The sequence below is a fragment of the Capra hircus genome, chromosome 5 (assembly GCF_001704415.2).
Source record: "Capra hircus breed San Clemente chromosome 5, ASM170441v1, whole genome shotgun sequence".
NCBI classification, from domain to species: Eukaryota; Metazoa; Chordata; class Mammalia; order Artiodactyla; family Bovidae; genus Capra; species Capra hircus.
Window position 1 is genome coordinate 8452579 of NC_030812.1, and position 21427 is coordinate 8474005.

Genomic DNA, 21427 nt, shown 5'->3' on the forward strand with positions numbered 1-21427 from the left:
CCACTTTGATGACCTATGGTATACCACTATTTTAATACCCTGGTAGTTATGAAATGAGTTTGCAGATGCATTTATCTAAAACAGAATCACTGAAGTAAAATGAGGTAACACGATGATAGGTCTATATCTTGATATATATCAAAATAGAATAAAATCCAATGGAAGGATGTGTGATGCAAAAAAAGAAATTCATAAATAATTTTTCTAGGATATATATAAATTATATAATAAGATTTTCTAACACCTAGAGAACTTTAATGCATGAATCACATCTTAATTTCAAAAAATTAAATACATTTAATCATGCTAATGATGATATATATGTGCTTTATCTTGTTTGTTTTGAAGTGTGAGAGAAGCAGGGAGAGAATTTTCCTTTACTTACCTACCTGAATAGTATCCTCATGCTGCTTCACTTTACACAAAGTACATTATTTTTAAAAGATATTTTATTTCTTCAAGATTTTATAAAATAGTCATGAAGCAAAATAATCTGAATTAAAATGATGTTGCCTACATGTATATTTAATCAGTCAGTCAGTTCAGTCACTCAGTTGTGTTGGACTCTTTGCAACCCAGTGGAACACAGGACGCCAGGCCTCACCATCTATCACCAATTCCCCGAGTGCACTCAAACTCATGTCCATTGAGTCGGCGATGCCATCCGACCATCTCATCCTCTGTCGTCCCCTTCTCCTCCCATCTTCAATGTTTCCCAGCAAGGGTCTTTTAAAATGAGTCAATTCTTCACATCAGGTGACCAAAGTATTGGAGTTTCAGCTTCAAATGAATATTCAGGACTGATCCCCTTTAGGATGGACTGGTTTGATCTCCTTGCAGTCCAAGGGACTCGCAAGAGTCTTCTTCAACACCATAGTTCAAAAGCATCAATTCTTTGGCGCTCAGCTTTCTTTATAGTCAAACTCTCACATCCATAAATGACTACTGGAAAAACCATAGCTTTGACTAGACGGACCTTTGTTGGCAAAGTAATGTCTCTGCTTTTTAATATTCTGTCTAGGATGGTCATAACTTTCCTTGCAAGGAGTAAGCATCTTTTAATTTCATGGCTACCGTCACCATCTGCAGTGATTTTGGAGCCCCCCCAAAAATAAAGTCTGACACTGTTTCCACTCTTTCCCCATCGATTTACCATGAAGTGATGGGACCAGATGCCATGATCTTCGTTTTCTGAATGTTGAGCTTTAAGCCAACTTTTCACTCTCCTCTTTCACTTTCATCAAGAGGCTTTTTAGCTCCTCTTCACTTTCTGCCATTAGGGTGGTGTCATCTGCATATCTGAGCTTATTGATATTTCTCCAAAAAATCTTGATTCCAGCATGTGCTTTATCCAGCCCAGCATTTTTCATGATGTACTCTGAATATAAGTTAAATAAGCAGGGTTACAATATACATCCTTGACATACACTTTTCCCAATTTGGAACCAGTCTGTTGTTCCATGTCCACTTCTAACTGTTGGTTCCTGACCTGCATATAGGTTTCTCAAGAGGCAGGTCAGGTGGTCTGGTATCCCCATCTCTTTAAGAATTTTTCACAGTTTGTGGTGATCCACACAGTCAAAGGCTTTGGCATAGTTAATAAAGCAGAAATAGATGTTTTTCTGGAACTCTCTTGCTTGATGATCCAATGGATATTGGCACTTGATCTCTGGTCCCTCTGCCTTTTCTAAAACCAGCTTGAACATCTGGAAACTCATGGTTCACATATTGTTGAAGCCTGGCTTGGAGAATTTTGAGGATTACTTTACTAGCATGTGAGATGAGTGCAATTTTGTGGTAGTCTGAACATTCTTTGGCATTGCCTTTGAGATTGGAATGAAGACCTACCTTTTCCAGTCCTGTGGCCACTCCCGAGTTTTCCAAATTTGCTGGCATATAGAGTGTAGCACTTTCACAGCATCATCTTTTAGGATTTGAAATAGCTCAACTGGAATTCCATCACCCCACTAGCTTTGTTCATAGTGATGCTTCCTAAGGCCACTCGACTTCACGCTCCAGGATGTCTCATTCCAGATAATTGATCATACCATCATGATTATCTGGATCATGAAGATCTTTTTTGTACAGTTCTTCTGTGTATTCTTGCCACCTCTTCTTACATCTTCTGCTTCTGTTAGGTCCATACCATTTCTCTCCTTTATTGAGCCCATCTTTGCATGAAATGTTCCCTTGGTATCTCTAATTTTCCTGAAGAGATCTCTAGTCTTTCCCATTCTATTATTTTTGTCTACTTCTTTGCACTGATCACTGAGGAAGGCTTTCTTATCTCTCCTTGCTATTCTTTGGAACTCTGCATTCAACAAGTTATATCTTTCCTTTTCTCCTTTGCCTTCTGCTTCTCTTCTTTTTCACAGCTCTTTGTAAGGCCTCCTCAGACAACCATTTTGCCTTATGTCTTAACCTCCAAAGAATTCATGAGTAAGCGGTGTCAGTGCTTTGAGTAAAGCATGATATAAGGTGAAGAGACTGGATGTTACAATGATTATTTTTCTTGTTTTTATCTATAGAATATGTGCTTGTATTATAAGCCTATTAAATGACTATTAAATGACCTTTAACAACTTGCATTTGAGACAATCATTAAAAATGATAATTGATAAAATATTACTAAAGTTTTTTAGAGCACATTGTACTGTATATCACAAACTTGTGCTTAAGAAAATAAGGACAGAGGATAATTTTAGATATTGTATATTAATAACTTTCTTCTCAATTGCTGAACACTCAGTGGTACTTTTAATAACTCAATGGGTCAGCTCTTTCTAGACTCTAAATACACTGGAAAATAATAATACAGAGAGGATACATTTGAAAAAATCAGATGCTTGGGAAGGTTTCTTAGAAACTATTTTTGTTATTCTAGATTTGTTAAACCTCTTTAAATACTATTGGGATTGATGGAAGAAACTTATCTGGTCTAATGTTATTTTATAGTCATTGCCTCCTGTAATATCCTCATTTAGAGAGAAGCAGGTAAGGCAAGTCATTTATCTATGTTCCTGTATCTAGTGATGGAATCAAGGAAAATTCTGACTTTCTTAACCACCCACTATTTTTCTTATCTGTCATGTTAATTGAAAGCACTTATAGAAAAACTGAGGGTCTTAAACAGGTTCAAATATCATCTTCTCAAAATTTAAACTTCTTTTAACCAAAGCTCTAATGAAAATTTATATAAATAACAATGCCTATTCTCTACCTTCCAACAATTTTGTCATATGGTTCATTAGGATGATGTTTATAGCTGAAAGAATTAGAGAATCTGGGTTTGAATCTAGGCTTCATCAATTCCTCCTCTCATAGTGAAGAGTCCCAGGGAAGGTGATGACGTTCAAGATGACGCAGCTAAATTACCACCGGTCAACAGTGATACATACACTCACTCTACCTTCAGCAACAATTAGGCAATTATCTCTTTAAGTCTCCACTCTTGTGTCTGGATGATGAAAAATGTTTTTTCCAATCTACTTCCTGAGACTTTCTGAGAGCTAATTAGATTGCCACAGTGATGCATAATTATATATTTTCATTATTACATTGTTATATAAAATCTTACACTGTGTTTCTATAAAAAGAACAACTTCCTATTGTGTGAAAATTTGCCTTTACTGTTTTGGAAATCCAATATTTCATTTATAACTGTCATTGCTGATGAAATCAAAGTTATTGATTGATATCTGTTCTAGACAATAATAGTCATCCAGCAAAAAATTCCCTTTTTCTTGAATTTATAATTTATCCTTAACCTTGATCAGCTTTCTCACACATAGACCTGAGAGACTTCTTATTAAAAAAGAAGAGAGTGGGAAACAAAAAGGAAACGGGGCTTAGTTTGTGTCAGAAGCTCTACTATTTACACAATTAAATTTCATTTGGTATCAAAAGAACCTCCTTTGTTGCAATGGTTTTGTAGATGATGAAAGCAAGAATTGAAAGCCTTATAAGTTAGCCTAACTTAGTAAGCAGCAGAGTTACCATTTGAACTCAGCTCTGCTTGATTTACCCCTTTTCAAGTTTTCGCTCTCAAGTAAACCCTTAACAACTGATGAAGGCAAAGCCTGTTTCATTTTCCAGCCATGAGTGATGGCATGGTAAAGTAAAGAATGCATCACTTACTAAAGTGTTAATTCTCTGTGAAGAATATTTGATGTGCATATAATACTACTTTATCACTTTTTACCACGAGCATTAGATTGCGTCATGCCTATTTGTCCCTCATATGATAAAATTAAAGCATGGTAGAAGGATTTAATTATTAAAGATGATCTTCAGATAGAAAAAGCAGAACCAAAATTGAAATGAATGATAGCCTTAAGTGTAAAAGATCACCTAAAGAAAGAGAACTGTATTTATTCTACATTTTATTTGTAAATTAATTGATGCTTACAAGATGTGCTTCTTAGATTTCTATGCTTATAACATTATCTGGACTTATTCCCTTAAAATGTTTTGTCAAATTTTGGAAATTGATTCCTTTATTTATTCGTTATTCTTCTTTTTTAGTAGTTGCTAGTGACTGTTCCAGATGTTAAAATACAGGTGTGACCAAAGAACAGCCTCTGTAATCAAGTAGCTTTTCTTTGGAGAAGGCAGTGGCACCCCACTCCAGCACTCTTGCCTGGAAAATCCCATGGATGGAGGAGCCTAGTGGGCCGGAGCTTTTATCTAGTAATCACAAATATTGCAATGTCTATTTTATAAAGAGAATGATAGTGCTTTGACTTACCATAATGGAAGATAGTCATCTGATGCACCGTGGTCAGAATCACTTTGTCTTACTAAATGACTGAGAATTTTGTTGCTTTATTTAGGACATTGGGTAAGATGGGTTTCCCACAATCATTATTATTCATTATAAAGCAAAATTAAACTCTATTTCATGACTTGGGGCATTTTCTAGACCACCTGAGTAGGAGCCTTCTGTAATCATATTATAGCCTTGTACTGGCTTTGGGAACTCACTCTGTGTTCAAAACTCAGCTCCACTTTTGTTAGCAATGGGATTTAGGACAATTTAGTAGACCCTGAAATTTTAAGTACTACATTAAAGTTAGCTCTTGTACTTATTCAACAGAAGTCAATAGAAACTTTAAGTTTTTATTGGATGCTTTCAGTGATATTAGTCTTTTCTGTTATTTGTTCTGAAATTTTCTCATCTTTCATAACTCTGCAATATAAGTTGTATAGTTACAATAGAGAAGGGGAATTGCTTTAAAATCAGCAATGTGGTTTTAAAAATATGTGGAGTCTAAAGTTAGTAAGATTTTAAAACAAATGACTCAGCTATCTGAGTGATTAATGTTAAATCTGATCGGCACTAACATTGAGATTTATTTACCTATTTGTCTGCACCAGGGCATTATTTTGGGTTGTGTTATTCATTTGGGTAATTAGGAACATTGGCAGTAGAGAAAGGAGCTGCATTCAGATCCTTTTTCTGCCACTTACTGAAAACCTCAGGAAGACAATTTAACTTCTTTGCTTCAATGTCCTCATGTGTTTCAATGGAGATGATAAATCCTACTTTATAGCTTTCATGTGAGAATTTCAGAATTAAATGTTTATTACAAAAGTTAATACAATAATACCAGCAAATAGTACTGCTGTATTATATTGCTATTTAAGATATTTCCTTTGCAATAGGTGAGGGAAGTTCTTTTAAAACCCTAAAACACATACAAGTCTGCAAGGAATAAAAAGGAAGGGAGGTATGAAGGAAGAGGAGGAATGAAGGCTGGTTAGAAATCCTGAATGCAAGATGGAATTTGGTTTTGATACAGTAGGAGTCTACCATAAGCCATCTCCTAGAAGGCCTCTTCCTCCCTAAAGCAAATGCTACTGAAATGAAACAAGGTCGATAGCACGGGTCCCTCTCAGAGAGGTCAAAAGTAAGACTTGAAACACTCTGACAGTTTTCATGGTTCTTAAATTAAATTGAATCAGGATGCATCTTGATGTGAAGGGCACCAAAAACACTTTCTACCCTGCCATGAGATGCCTTCCTTTCAACTTACAAATGAGGTCATTTTCATCAGAGGAAATAAATCTAACCAAATTGTGGGCCAAGCAGGTTTCTAGAAATAAATTATACCCAACACATTATTACATATGCCACTGTAAAGTTAAGGGCAGTTTATGCCACTACATGGCAAAAATAAAACACTTATGTTAAAAAGTTAAATAAAATTTTATACATGAAAAATTGAAATCACAAAGCTCTTTCACCAACGAAATCTTAGATAACAAAATTTTTATCTTGCCAATTTTCCCCCATGATAAGGACTCATTTTAGGTTCTCCTTATTTTAGTACCTCGACTATTTTCTGTTAGCAAATTTCATATCTACCATTTTATTTTGCAAATATCAAAAAAAAATCTATGATACTGACAAGGAATAACAATAGCAACACCACTCTCCCATTTTATGTCAAATTCTCTTCTACCTATAAAGGTAAGCATATCCCAGTCTTAATAATAACAATTCATTTATCACCAAAATGTAGTTCATGGTATCTTGTTTGTCTCTTTCCCTTAAAATTTAATCTTTACATAAACTACAGACAACTTTATTTCATTCCTATTCTGAAATGGGAAAAATATAGTTTGGCATATGTTCCATTGCACACTTGAGCAATTTACGTCTCCTGTTCTTATGTAATACAAATTGCTTAACCCTGCTATTGTTTTTATTTTCCACTTTCAAAAGTATCCTGGCAGAGCCTGTATTTATGAATTGGTACAAAATGTTTCAGACCAAGGAAATAAGGTCTCTAAACAAATGCCCAAAATGCATTGGCTTGTATTCTAGAATGCAAGATTTTTAAAACTTCTCTGGATTATGCCTATTCAGATAACTAGAAAAGATAGGCCTGCTTAACTGTGTAATCATTCATATGTCCATTATTTTAAATTACAGTAAGATTTGAACAACTGTCAATATATTTTTACAAAAGGCAGAGCCAAATTTGTTGTTGAGACAGTTGGAAAAAAATGGAGAAAACACAGGCTGTCCCCCACCTGTTATGTTTTCTTTCTATTTCATGAGGGGGGTATTTACTCAGTTGTTGCACAAACAAAGCTATGAAAACCTGCAGTGTCTGCTGAGCCACAGTATTTACTGCATCAGGAATGGGGTTGGGATGGATGAGGGGAGACAGCAGCAAGTCTCCTGACACTCCATCAACCCCTTCCAAAATGTGAACAATAAGTAAAGCCACTTTCCACACTGCCTTATCTCTTTCTAACCTTTGCCATTTTCCTGATGTAATTCTGCCTCCCACCCTACATCCTCCAGCTGCCTTTTCTTTAACATGGTTTCAGCTTCAGTTTTCCTAACCCTGCTTTTCCCTTGGTCAGCATGCCTCATTGCAGCTGGTTTAGGGAAGCTTCTAAGAAGGAAAAAACTGGCTCAGAGTATTCACAGCAACCCTGTATTCTCTCTGCTCCCCACAAGCCCCTCACACACAATTGTTAACCCAAATAAGCAAATGACATAGGAGATTGTACACAGTGAAAAGTTCTGAAATGATGAGCTTAGGTGGTGTAGGTGGAAATACCTGGGGACAGGAACCACAGGCCCTGTGCAGGGACATAAACTTTCAGTCCATCACAACCATCTGTACCACCTGTTCTATTAGACAACTCAGATCAAGCAAGTAATGCTAAAGTTTAATTTGTACCGCCACTCTAGATATAAATATAATGATTACGCTTTCAAGAGTAACCCCACTAGTAATGATGAAACAATTGCTATTTTCTTTCTGTGCTGGTATCAACAGTCATGGAAGTGGCACAGAGGTGGCCACGCCTGCCTTGCCTCTGTCCTGGGACTGACAGCAGTGGTTGCCACCCTTAACTGAACACTTACTTCCTCCTGAGCACTTTACAGGGTTTTCCTGGTGACTCAGAAGGGAAAGAATCTGCCTGCAATATGGGAGACCTGGGTTCAATTCTTGCACTGGGAAGATCCCCTGGAGGAGGGCATAACAACCTACTCTAGTATCCTTGCCTGGAGAATCCGCATGGACAGAAGAGCCTGGTGGGCTACAATCCATGGGGTCACAAAGAGTCAGGCACAGCTGACTGACCAAGCAGAGCACAGAGCACTTTACATGCAATTTCCCTGCTTCATAAATGAGCATACTGTGATTCTGAGAGGCAGACTAACTTTCTTAATATGTCTTTTGATTTTTGAGCCAGATACAGACCCGAGTCTACGTAATGCTAAAATCCATACTCATAAACAAATTTCAGACTTACTTGAACCAAAACGATGTTTGAAGAGTTTCTATCTGCCCAAGAGTGTGAACTCTCCACACATGGTAGGCTTACCATCTTCGCATCCCAGACTCAGACTGCGTAGCTGCTCAGAGCTAGTTTAACCAAACAACTGATTACTTTTTTTTCTCTCAGATCTATCGTAGAAATAGCTTTATTGAAAACTTTCTTCTCTCTTATTTTTCCTCAAAGCTGGATTAATCCACATCTCCAAACAGTCCATCACAATAAGCTTTTAAGAGCTGTATCTTTAGCCCTATACAAATCCATCATTTATTTTGACCTTTGCAAAATTGTGATAAAATATGTATAATATAAAAATTGGCTGTTTTAACCATTTTTAAATGTTCAGTTCAGTGGCATTATGTTCATTCACACTGATGTCCAGCCAGCTCCTTCAGAACTTTTTCATCTTTCCAAACTGAAACTCATATCCATTAAACAATAACTCCCCATTCCCTTTCTCCGCAGCCCCTGGAAACCACCATTCTACTTTCTCTATCAATTTGACTACTGTAGATATCTCATAAGAGTGGAATCATGCAGTATTTATATCTGACTTACTTCATTGAGTATAATGTCTTCAAAATCCATCCACGTTACAGCATGTGTCAGAGTTTTTATCCTTCTTAAGCCTGAATAATAAGCCATTGTGTGTTTATGCTATATATTGCTTATCTGTTTATCCTATAACTTACTGAATAACGCCGTTGTCCCACTGGAATGTTTTTGCTGTTTCCTCACTTAAGATGCAAATATAGAAAAGCAACGAGTTTTTGACTTCTAGGACAGCTATCTTTTTATGTCATAAGCTCTAAAATTAATCACAGAAAGCTAGCTGAGTAGGTAATCAGCAAAAGAAATAGATTTAACATAATTAGGGTGTATGAGTCATAAATATGCCGTGTTTTAACTGCTGTGACTAGAGTTAGCCAGTCTTCATCTGATTGATGTTTTTATCCATCAACTTTTCTTTAGAAAATTTGAGAACCTAGGGGTATTTTTAAATTGCTATATCTCTGAAACTAAATAGAATGGTAAGAAGAGGACTGTTGATTCAAAATAAAAATGCAAATTTATAGCCTTCAAATTTTTTAACACTACCATTTAACTACTCATCTATGTATTATGAAACACTGCTCAAGAATTACTGGATGCATCTTAATAAGAAATCATCTATTCATCCTTTCATGTTTTCCACAAATGTTTCTTCTGTGCTTATAATTTTACAGATAGAATTTACTGAATGCAAGATACACACACATACCCATGTTTATATCTGGGTGTATCTTCCAGTAGGCAAGTTATGTCACAATTTTTACAGATGAGGAAGCTGAGGATCAGAGAGGTTACATGATTTTCACAGCTGGTAAGTGACAAGAGTTGGAATTCTAGGTGCGGGGCTGTCTGCCACTTAACACTGCCGCCTCCCACATGCCTTGCATGGTGTTACATGCAGGGCGAGACAGCATCTCCACCCTGGAGTCATCCGCATTCTAGTGGAATGGCTGGGCAGTCTAACATTCAGTAGAATAGTACAAACAGTACAAAGATAAATACTTGGAATCCAGCTGGATATGGCTTAGCATAGCCTGAAAAACTTCACAGAGTAAAAAGGCATCCATCTTCACCTTACATGGCTGACTTCCACGCTGGTTTTCTACTTTGATTGCCAAAGAATTTACTCAAGCCCATGGTATGGTTGGTGACGGTCAAGGCTGAATAAGATCATGAAAGTCAAGTTCAAGTGTTTGACATTTAGCCACTAGAAAACCATTGTTTTCATGTTATTTTTTCTGCTTAATCTCAGTCCATAGAAGCCTTAGTAATAGAGTAATAGTAGTTGTTAAGAAAAGCTTCAGAAAAATAATTGTTGTTAGCTTGTTAATGTTTTCACATTACAGAAATGAGTCAGGATTTAAGAGTATGACTTTGCCTTGTGTTCAGAACCATCTCTCAGGGGATCCTCAGTAGTATGATCCATAATAACATTACATTGCTATTTTCTGACCTGTTGGGTCAGAAAGCCTACTTCCCAAGGTGTATGTTGCTTTAAGTTACTATAGTGAGGAAACTTCCAAGTGCTGTCATGCGTTTGGTTAATACAGTTTTGTGTTATGTTTGGGGAAGACAATGCTCATAGTGACCTATTGATTCAGATGTTTTCTGGCAGTAGCTGCCTACCAGGTTTGCCTTCATTGACTTTTCAATGTCCTGTTACAAATTACGTGCATGTACAATTTGATGTTGAAGGGCAGAGAAGATTCCCCACTGCGCATGAAGTTGGAGCAGTCCTGAACCAGAGTGGTGAGAGCTCATTATCATTCTGAAATCACCGCTTGTCCGAGGCTGCTACCCTCACAGTTGTGTTTCCTGTCATTTTTATTCCTTCTCTGTTTTATTCTTTCAGACACTCCAATGCATCTCTATTTTAAACTTCATTCTTAGAAATCCCCCATGCTGACTGAAACATAAAGGCATAGATATTTTCTTATTTGGGGGGCACTTAGAATCCACAATAGATGGAAAAACATATGCCTGTTTTATTAATAATTTTAAAAGAAAAGTTTTCTTTACGAGTCTTCTAAAATTCAAGGTGGTTAGAAATCTGTTATAAATAAATAAATGAAAAGTAACTATCATTTAATGAATGCCTGCTATTTGCTAAGCTCTGTGCCTCGCAGTTTTCACATTTTATATGTAATTTTGACAAGTCTATAAGGTAGGTATTAGCCCATATTACAAATGAGGAAACTAAGACTCTGAGAAATTTTCACTTGCCCAAGATAATAACAATTACTTCTATCTCTCTAATCATGCTTGAATTTCAGCATCTAAAATGATAGTAAGATTGTTTTACTTGTAGAGCACTTCACAGTTTGCACAGCAGTTTCACATAAGGTGCCTCTTTCTAACCTCACAGAACTGAAATCAATACTTTCTATTTCATCTTATTCTCTATAAGACCATCCTAAAGCTCTAGATTCAGAGGGGGATTGCATATTTCCCTGTGCTGAAACATGACCCCTTCTTAAGTTAGCTGCTGCTGCTGCTGCTAAGTCGCTTCAGTCGTGTCCGACTCTGTGCGACCCCATAGACGGCAGCCCACCAGGCTCCCCCATCCCTGGGATTCTCCAGGCAAGAACACTGGAGTGGGTTGCCATTTCCTCCTCCAGTGCATGAAAGTGAAAAGTGAAAGTGAAGTCGCTCAGTTGTTTCTGACTCTTCGTGACCCCGTGGACTGCAGCCCACCAGGCTCTTCCATCCATGGGGTTTTCCAGGCAAGAGCACTGGAGTGGGCTGCCATTGCCTTAAGTTGGCATCATTTGTCATAATGGCTTCTTTGCTACCGCTACCAGTTTATGTTTCTGTTTTATCAGGGGTAAAGGCAATTGGAGGGCTTGCTTGTTGATGTCCTTAAAGAATTCGGGGGATTATACTTACCCGGGCAATAACAGCCTAAAGCAGAAGCATACTGTTTCGAGACCAAAACTGTATGCCCAAGACGTCTGCGTAAAGCTTATATACACAGCTGCTATTTTTTTACTGTCTCCTACCGAAATCCCAGCCCACAGCATCCTGCCGTTTAGAAATATAAAGATATTCTAGTCCATGCAGACTGTTCCCGTATCTCCACATGTACCAAAGCATCCTGTTCAGTCATGTGCATGAACAAACATGGGGAAGAGGGGAGGAAATAGACAAACACAGAGGAAAAGGACACCGTACAGTGTTACACCAGGATAGGGTGACAGGAGATTCGATACTAAGCACAATTCTATCTCATCACTGGTAGTTCCAGGCTCAATGACAGCAGATTCTCTGACATTAACTAAGGGATGGAAAGTACCAATTGGGTAATGGGGAGAACAAACAAAAAGTTTAAAGATTAAATATTTTTAAAAAGAACATAAAACAAAGCCAAATGTTGTCTCCCATCCCCCTTGGGATCACAAACCACCCTACTCATCATTTCAGAAAGTTCCCTATTCATTCAAACACCAGAGCTGTGGCTCAGCAGTGTGACCCCACTTCTCCAGATTTAACTTCCTCCGAGGCTGAGCTTCCACCTTTCATCCACATTCTCAGAGCATCTACCACAGCACGCACCAGATATGCTGGATAAGAGCAGAGTCAGCCATCAGTAGGGTGGCCTCACCCCTGTCATTCCAGAGAGCAGTCCAGCACTTTGAACACAATGCCCAGCAAACAGCAGAGGATTCTATAGCACCAAACCCTATGCTAATTCTGAGCTCTGTCCTCTAGGAACAGTAGAAGAAAGGAAATTGAGAAGGTAGGGAAAGAAGGAAAGAGAGAAAAAAAGGGAAGAAAGAATGAGAGGGGAAGGGGAAGGAAAGAAAACCAAGGATATAAATAACAATGTAATAATTTAATCTAGCACATAGTAGTACATAGAAAACTTTTTCTTTTGAGCAAAGATACTTATTTGAACAAATAAATATTCCGGAGTGCTTCAGAACTCACACAGAGGGAAATGAATTTTATTAAAGTCAGGTTGTAGATTTGTTTTCTCATTGATTTAGAAGTTTAACGTTCTTATTACTAAAATATTTCCACTTTTATTATAAGGCAAGGTCTTTGTTCACTCCTTAACAAATTTTAGAAAGAGACTTCTTATATGTATTTATAATGCACCAAATAAGAAGACAAAAGAATTTTATCTCCCAGTCTACAAATTACTGCATTAAAATATTCCTAAATAATGCAAAATCTACATGTGTGAGGGTGAGTGTGTTTTCGGTTTTGGTAACTGTGAGACTGATTATGCTAACTGACACCAGTGCTCCTAATAGGAACTAACTGTTCTCCAGGGAAACACCATTTACTATTCATTCTGCTCAGGCACACTGAAGCGTTGATTTCTCAGCCCTGCCCTCATCAGTCCTAAGAAGCCTCTGGTTTTTCCATCATCTCTGGAAGGGTTGCATGCTCTCATTGTACTGTTCTTCGTATTTTCCAACCAGACACTCACAAGTGGACTGTGAGTATCAGAAGATGCATTGCTCTGCTTAATGACTGAGACCGGGTTCTAAATCTCGCAATACCTGCAAACAGACAATGTATTAAATAAAAAGCTGATGTTTTATTTTTCTTCCTGTCTGCCTGCTACACAAAGATAAATATCCCAAAAGCAATAGCTAGCAGTCATGAAAAGCAAAATTAAACAGAAAAATAAATCTTGAGAGAAAGAAAATCAAGGGTGATTTTTGAAAATTCATAAGACCTTGAAATGTCTTATAATAATTTCCCAATTTCTAAATCAGATCTAACCAACATGTGTCCCACTATTAAAATCTATAGGGCAGTCAAATGTTACACAAAAAGAATGTTTATTAGTCTTTGTGCTTTTACAGGCATAGAAGATACTGTGTGAACTGGTTTGAATTTTTCTTCCATTCATTATTATCTTATGGTTCAACTAGTAATGAGCAGAAAGTCAAAAAAGATGGGAAAAAAGAAGATAGACTGGAAGAGGAAAATTGAGTGCTCTAGACGAAGGGTTGCAAAAAGTACAAAAAAAATTACCCCCCAAAATTGCAAAACTTACAAAAAAAGTACTGACTAGTTATTCACAAGCTAGAAAAAGAGAGATTTAACACAAATGAGTTGGATTATGGGTTGGAAGGAAAAGACCACATACATACACAGCCATATGCACTAACGCATCACCCACACACACCATATCCTGGCCACACACAAGGGTGTACGCACACGCACAGACTGCCACCCAGGTATCATCCACAGGCAAAGAAGCCCAGATGGCACTCCTGCTCATGTGCTCACACACACGGATGCAGCAAAGCTATGCTCCTATATCTCATAGAGGCTTCGCTTTATATACTGTTGTACAGTATCATTCTAGAAAAGTCTTACATTTATGTCTTTCTGCTTCAGATTAAGGATGTTGTATCTTTTGGTTCCCAAAGCAAATTCAGTGACCATCCGAGGTGAGAGAGCAGAGTCCGCGTCCAGGAGCAACAAGCAATATTGCATTCCCTTGCATTAAATATTGCCAAAGAATGTTCAAACTACTGCATGCGTGCACACATTTCACATGGTAGCAAAATAATGCTCCAAATTCTCCAACAGTATGTGAACTGAGAACATCTAGATGTTCAAGCTGGATTTAGAAAAGGCAGAGGAACCAGAGATCAAACTGGAAGAGGGGTACATCAGGCTGTATATTGTCACCCTGCTTATTTATTTAGCTTCTATGCAGAGGACATCATGCGAAATGCTAGACTGAATGAAGCACAACTGGAATCAAGATTGCCAAGAGAAATATTGATAACCTCAGATATGCAGATAAACCACCTTTATGGCAGAAAGTAAAGAGGAACTGAAGAGCCTCTTGATGAAGTTGAAAGATGAGAGTGCAAAAGATGGATTAAAACAACATTCAAAAATCAAAGATCATGGCATCCAGTCCAATCATTTCAAGGCAAATAGATGGGGAAACAATGGAAACAGTAAGAGACTTTATTTCCTTGGGCTCCAAAATCACTGCAGATGGGGATTACAACCAAGAAATTAACAGATGATTGCTCCTTGGAAGAAAACCTATAAAAAACCTAGACAGCATAGTAAAAAGCAGAGACATTACTTTGCCAACAAAGGTCCATCTAGTCAAAGCTGTGGTTTTTCCAGTAGTCATGGATGTGAGAGCTGGATCAGAAAGGCTGAGCACTAAAGAACTGATGCTTTTGAACTGTGGTGTTGGAGAGTCCCTTGGACTGCAAGGAAATCAAACCAGTCATCCTCAAGGAAATCAACCCTGAATATTCATGGGAAGAACTGATGCTGAAGCTGAAACTCCAATACTTTGGCCACCTGATGCAAAGAACTGACTCATTGGAAAAGACTCTGATGCTGGGAAAGATTGAAGGCAAGAGGAGAAGGGGGTAACAGAGGATGAGATGGTTGGATGGCATCACCAACTCAACAGACATGAATTTCAGCAAGCTCTGGGAGATGGTGAAGGACAGGGAAGCCAGGCATGTTGCAGTCCATGGGGTGGCAAAGAGTTGGACATGACTGACCCACTGTAAAACAAAATACCCTAATGCTGAATCCATACAGTGGAAATAATAACACTTGCCTAATGAGGAATAGATGACACCACCCTTATGGCAGCAAGTGAAGAGGAACTAAAAAGCCTCTTGATGAAAGTGAAAGAGGAGAGGGAAAAAGTTGGCTTAAAGCTCAACATTCAGAAAACGAAGATCATGGCATCTGGTCCCATCACTTCATGGGAAATAGATGGGGAAACAATGGAAACAGTGTCAGGCTTTATTTTGGGGGGCTGCAAAATCACTGCAGATGGTGACTGCAGCCATGAAATTAAAAGATGCTTACTTCTTGGAAGGAAAGTTATGACCAATCTAGATAGCATATTGAAAAGCAGACACATTACTTTGCCAACAAAGGTCCGTCTAGTCAAGGCTATGGTTTTTCCAGTGGTCATGTATGGATGTGAGAGTTGGACTGTGAAGAAAGCTGAGCACTGAAGAATTGATGCTTTTGAACTGTGGTGTTGGAGAAGACTCTTGAGAGTCCCTTGGACTGCAAGGAGATCCAACCAGTCTCTTCTAAAGGAGATCAGTCCTGGGTGTTCATTGGAAGGACTGATGCTAAAGCTGAAACTCCAGTACTTTGGCCACCTCATGCAAAGAGTTGACTCACTGAAAAAGACTCTGATGCTGGGAGGGACTGGGGGCAGGAGGAGAAGGGGACAACAGAGGAAAAGATGGCTGGATGGCATCACCATCTCAATGGACATGAGTTTGAGTGAACTCTGGGAGATGGTGATGGACAGGGAGGCCTGGCGTGCTGTGATTCATGGGGTCGCAAAGGGTCGGACACAACTGAACGACTGAACTGAATTGAACAAGGAATAAAATGAAATAATGTTTTAACACACCAATACAATGCCTGGAGCACAAAAAAAAAAAAAAAAGCACCGAAGAAGGGCAAGGTATGATTTTACCTCTTTGTTACAAATGATTTTCAGCTACTCTTGGTTTGGTTGCTTTCCCTCATATAATCTACTAGCTTAGATCTTAAATAAAGCAATTCTATTTTCCAATCTGATGACCTTTTCGTTTTCTAAGAAATACTAAAGACCACATAATCTACATTAATCTGTTTCTAAAATCTGAATAAAACCTTAAAACTTTCCAAGACAGATCAGAAATACATACTACATAAGTGTTACTTATATATTTCCACAAGGCAGCTAGTTGACTGTAACTTTAGATCATATATCCATACACCAGAGAAACCTTTCTGCTAGGACAAGTTGGTTAAGTTCTGAGATTCACCCCAGTTTATAAAAATAAACATACTTTTTTAAATGAAAGCATCTTTTAAAATTTTTTGAAGCATTAAGAGAACGTTACAGATGTTGGTTAAAGATAGTTGTATGTTATTAAAATAATATACCTCAGGCCATCCATTCGTTCAGATGTCCTTCCTACGAAAACAGAGTTCTTATTTGTATTGAATTCTTATAGTTGACTTAAATTTGACTTCCTGTATTAAGCAAAGAAATAGTCATGGAACGATGGAATTAGGATTTGGAGATGCGCACTTCAATGCCATTTAAGTATTAAAAGTATTAGGAAACTATACTGGTACACAGGCATTTTTAAGAGTCAATTTTAAGTTATTTTTTCCATTTTAAACTTTAAGCTTCTTAAAAAAAAATAAATAAATAAAAAATAAACTTTAAGCTTCTTGACTTGGAATCCCTTAGAGAAAAGTTTCTTATAAATCTAAGATTGTACGAAAACCATATTTTTCCAAGCAGCTTTAACTGAACTTGGAAGCAAATAACTAGCAAGATATGAACACCAGCAAGGCCACAGATGATGCTATCTAGCAGTTAGTTTGCAAGGAGATCTTGCAATATAGACTTTGGTGGTTTCCAGGTAAAACATCAAATGCCAACTGTACTTTCATCTCAGTGGTATAAAAAGGCAGAGGGAAGCAGTCAGGAGGTGTGCACGAGGCCCTGGACTGTAAAGGTTCACTTAAATGTCCCCAGTTCTTCATGAGAGCCTACGTCCCCCACTAGGTCAAACCACCCCAAGCTACAAACAGAGACTCTGAGAATATATTTATTCAAGACCACACCACCAAGTACAAAATGGCGTAGCACATGGGATATAGCTGCATATTTCAGGATGAAGAGTCATCATTTGGCATCATTGCCTCTGCATTTTCTATCTCCTGCGCTGCACACCCAAGGGGCAAGTCTGAAGGAGGAAGACGGAGTTCACATCATGCTTAGAGTCCCTGGCAGGTTTTGGGTTTCATTCTTATTAACTTGGATTGTAGTTGCAAAAATTCAGGCCAGAAATGACCTTTGATTATTTTATGAAACCCAAACACACTTGTCAAACCCAACCATGCAGAACAGCACAAATTAAGTCAACTTTCACTCTGGTTTTGTGCCAAATGGAATGAAGCCTCTGGTGGGCTGGACAGCTCTATTTTCTGCTTTCAATTTCAGAGAGTCCAATTAGTAAATCAAACTTTTAAAGCTGTCTAAAATAATTAATTAGGTCATAATTACTCAGAAGTATATTTCATAGTGTAGTCTAATCTACTATCTGGTCTAAATACTTGAAAAGGTATCAATTTCATTATTAAAGAATTAATTATAATTGGGCATAATCCTTTGGTGATGGAGGTTGAAAAAAAATTACTCTAGGGATAAATTGCTAACATATGTGAGGGAGATAAATTCTTCCACAGCTCGAGTGCTAGTTGTGCTCTGGAATTATTTTCTTGTCTTAATATTATTCCTTTTTTCAAATCTCATAAACATCATCCAACAGACAAATGCCTCTTAGGCAAAATAAGCCCTCTCTCTGAATGTGTTCACTGCATATGGACGAATTATTTTCCTTTTACTCTATTCTAAGTATTTCTAATCATCTGTATGTTGATACAGTAACGACCAGGAGAATGTACATGTTGTATGAACTTCTACAGTGAGGAGTTTTACCCACATTTTCTCATTAGGTCTAGTAATATAATATGATATTATAGGTGATATGTCAGTTTTACAGATTGAGAGGGAGAGATCCAGGAAGACTGAATGATTTTCGAAGTTAATAAGGACGAGATTGAGGAACTGAATTCAGGCCTTTGTAATTCCAAATCTTTTGCCCTGCCTCCCTCTTTTGTCATTATTAGTGTTTGTTACATTGGGAATCCCAGATTAAGTTTTCCTAGTTCTTGAGACCTTTTTTAAAATTCTGTCCTTTCATTTCAATAATAATTTTAAAATATATATATTTCACCACTTGTGAATATACAACTGCCGCTTGGCGCTTATCAAACAAGAAAAATATCTTAATAGAATCATTTCAGTTGTTAAGCCTGATTTTTAGTTGTTTGATTTTTCAAACAGGGCATTCAAGACATCCTCAGAGATTTTTTTTTTTTTCCCTTAAAGACAGCAGCACATAACTTGTGCTTATAAAAGTGTGCCCTGCACTACCATACCATATTTTGTATGGACTCCCAAGTATTTTAAATTAATTCTTCACATTCCAGATTGCAGTTATTTATTTTCACAGGCACTAATGATCTTCAAGACCTACATGTAACCAGATGTGAAACACAGCTAGTCACAAACCCTTGAGTTTGAACTGTATCATTGTTCATTATAGAAAATTTTATTTGACCAACCATTAGGAGCCAACATAAGCATCGGAAGCAAGAGCAATTATTTGCTCAAATGATTCTTAGCAAAGATAGTTTTTATTCTTTTATGCATTTAATATTCTTAGTACTTAATTTTAGCCAGACCTCTGAGTTCTCTTTTATATATTATTTGTTCCTGGTTTACATATGTTTTAATGAGTTCCATGAAGCCTGGTGTCATGTCTTTGTCCCTTTCAGATGCCAGTACAGTATGTTTTTATTTGAAAAATAGCTTTTTTCAACTAACATTTTAAGGCCACATTCACAAGAAATCAAGCAGAAATGCTAAATACAATTTGGCTTGTCTGTGAGATTGGTTTTTTAAAAGAGCTTTCCATCAGAAAAGCTATATGAAAGAGATACTGTATGAAAGGTGGAAAATATAGATAATTACCTCACATCCTAATATTTACGCAAGACAGTATGATTTCTTACCAATTACAAATAGAAAAAAATCATTTTAAAGACAATATTATGTCATCCTCTAAGGACTAATTCTCAATTTTATTAATATTCAACAATGGAAATCCTTTCTGCAAATTAACCTAAAATTTCTCATTTGGAGTGACAGCTCTTCTTGCTTGAATCTTGTTCCTAAATGTTGCTATCTTTAATATAAAGTCTCTTAAGTTATGTGAAGACACATTTCCCCCAATCTTCTCTTTCATGGCAATGAGCAATGTGAGACTAAGAACACATGTGCCTGTGTTCTTAACTGTGAACACAGAAACTAATACCCCTGGTAAGAGTTTCACAAATGGTTAAACCACAGCAAGTGCAGAGATCTTAGATTCATAAGCAGACAAAGCAATCAAGAACTTCTTTTACACACTGTTTGCCCTCCTATTTTTTTTAGGTTTTACAAAATATACTATGTATATAAGTAAAGCCATGATACTGACTTAATTTCTTGTTTAAAATGTGTTTGAAAAATTAAGAAAATTTTCCACATTTTTCTTTTTTATTTTTGTTACTTTATTTTTTTAATTTCTATTTTTATTATTTGCACATTCCTATTTTTCCAAAATTGGGTTTGTGTTTGACTGTTATGACTTTTTTTTTCTTTTTTGTTATTTTATTTATGGACATTATAACATTAGCTCTAGTAACAATTAAAAATTAACATTAAACTGTAAAAAGGAATCTTAAGTTTCCTCTTAGAAAAAGGAAACTTTCCATTCCATATAGAATGATTGCTACTACAGACCATTTGTCCATGACATGCCATTGACAGAAGAATATATAAGTGTGTCTGGTGATGAATACGTGATAAATACAACCTGTGTTGTATTTAACTCAGATGTTAAAATTATTTTCTGGAGCTCAGCCCTCTTGGCAAACATAAGTATTGTGTAACTCTTCATACTACAATTGGGAAAAAAAGTGCCTGGGTGAAAGGATAATTTTTACTTTTATATTTTCTAAAAATGCGTGTGCTGCTATTTGACAAGCAAAATGGAAAACTCAGAAAGAACTGAATTAAATATCACCTTGTCCAATGGACTGAATGCATTATAAATAAGAAAAAGAAATACAAAGTAGAAGCTCAAATATAACCTTGAACATAAAGCTTTGAAGAGTGTTAAGAATTTTCAAAATGCCTTCTATTTTCATCCTCTTAAATTTTTCAAAAGCTGCTTAAGGTGTCATAGATAAATAAATAATAATGCTTCCATTTTAACTATAGCCTATCTTTTGAAAGCTGCTTATCACTGGTTCCCACTATGTTATATAATGGGCCTACCAACCTACAGAATGAATGACATCCAAACTGACCAGGACAGACTCAGTAACCTACGTACACATCAGTGCAAGAATAACAGTTTGTCTAGTCATAGGACTTTTGTCTTCAAAATATTTTATAGACCTCAAAAATTCTAACCACGCCCAAGAGGTAGTTTGCTCTTATTGACAATCTATGATAAAGAAACTCTTGGCTAGCTAATTTTCCCAAGGCCAACAAAAGTCACATTAGGGTTTTCAGCTTTAATTTTTAAAGCCCAATTGATTATTTGGATTGCACTTTTTTTTCTAACATTTTTTAAAAAATTCATTTTAGGAATTTGTCATCGTTTGTTACTGCAAACCTATACTTGTACTTGAGATTACACTTCTATTTTAAGTACTATTTTCCTCACTAACTAGCTTAAGTTTTGCTCTTTTTTCTATCCCAAGCTTGATTTTCTTCTTCCAGAAAATTTAACTGTAGAGTTATATCTTAAAAAACTGTTTGGCCATATTTCAGTTAATCAAAACTTGACATAGATAACAGTTGCAAGTGATAGAAAATTCTTCAAGCTCCATGGATATAAGATTACTCAGACTTTCATCCCTCTCAGAGCAGCCTGAATACAGAGAGTTTTGCCTCTCAAAGGTGAGGAGGTATGGACAA

At 36.8% G+C, this 21427-nt stretch overlaps 1 protein-coding gene across 2 annotated transcripts in view; it reads left to right on the forward strand.

The window, feature by feature from the left end:
- SYT1 (synaptotagmin 1) overlaps positions 1 to 21427 on the forward strand; it is a 625237-nt gene that overhangs the window by 216082 nt on the left and 387728 nt on the right. The gene's annotated exons all lie outside the window — the stretch shown is intronic.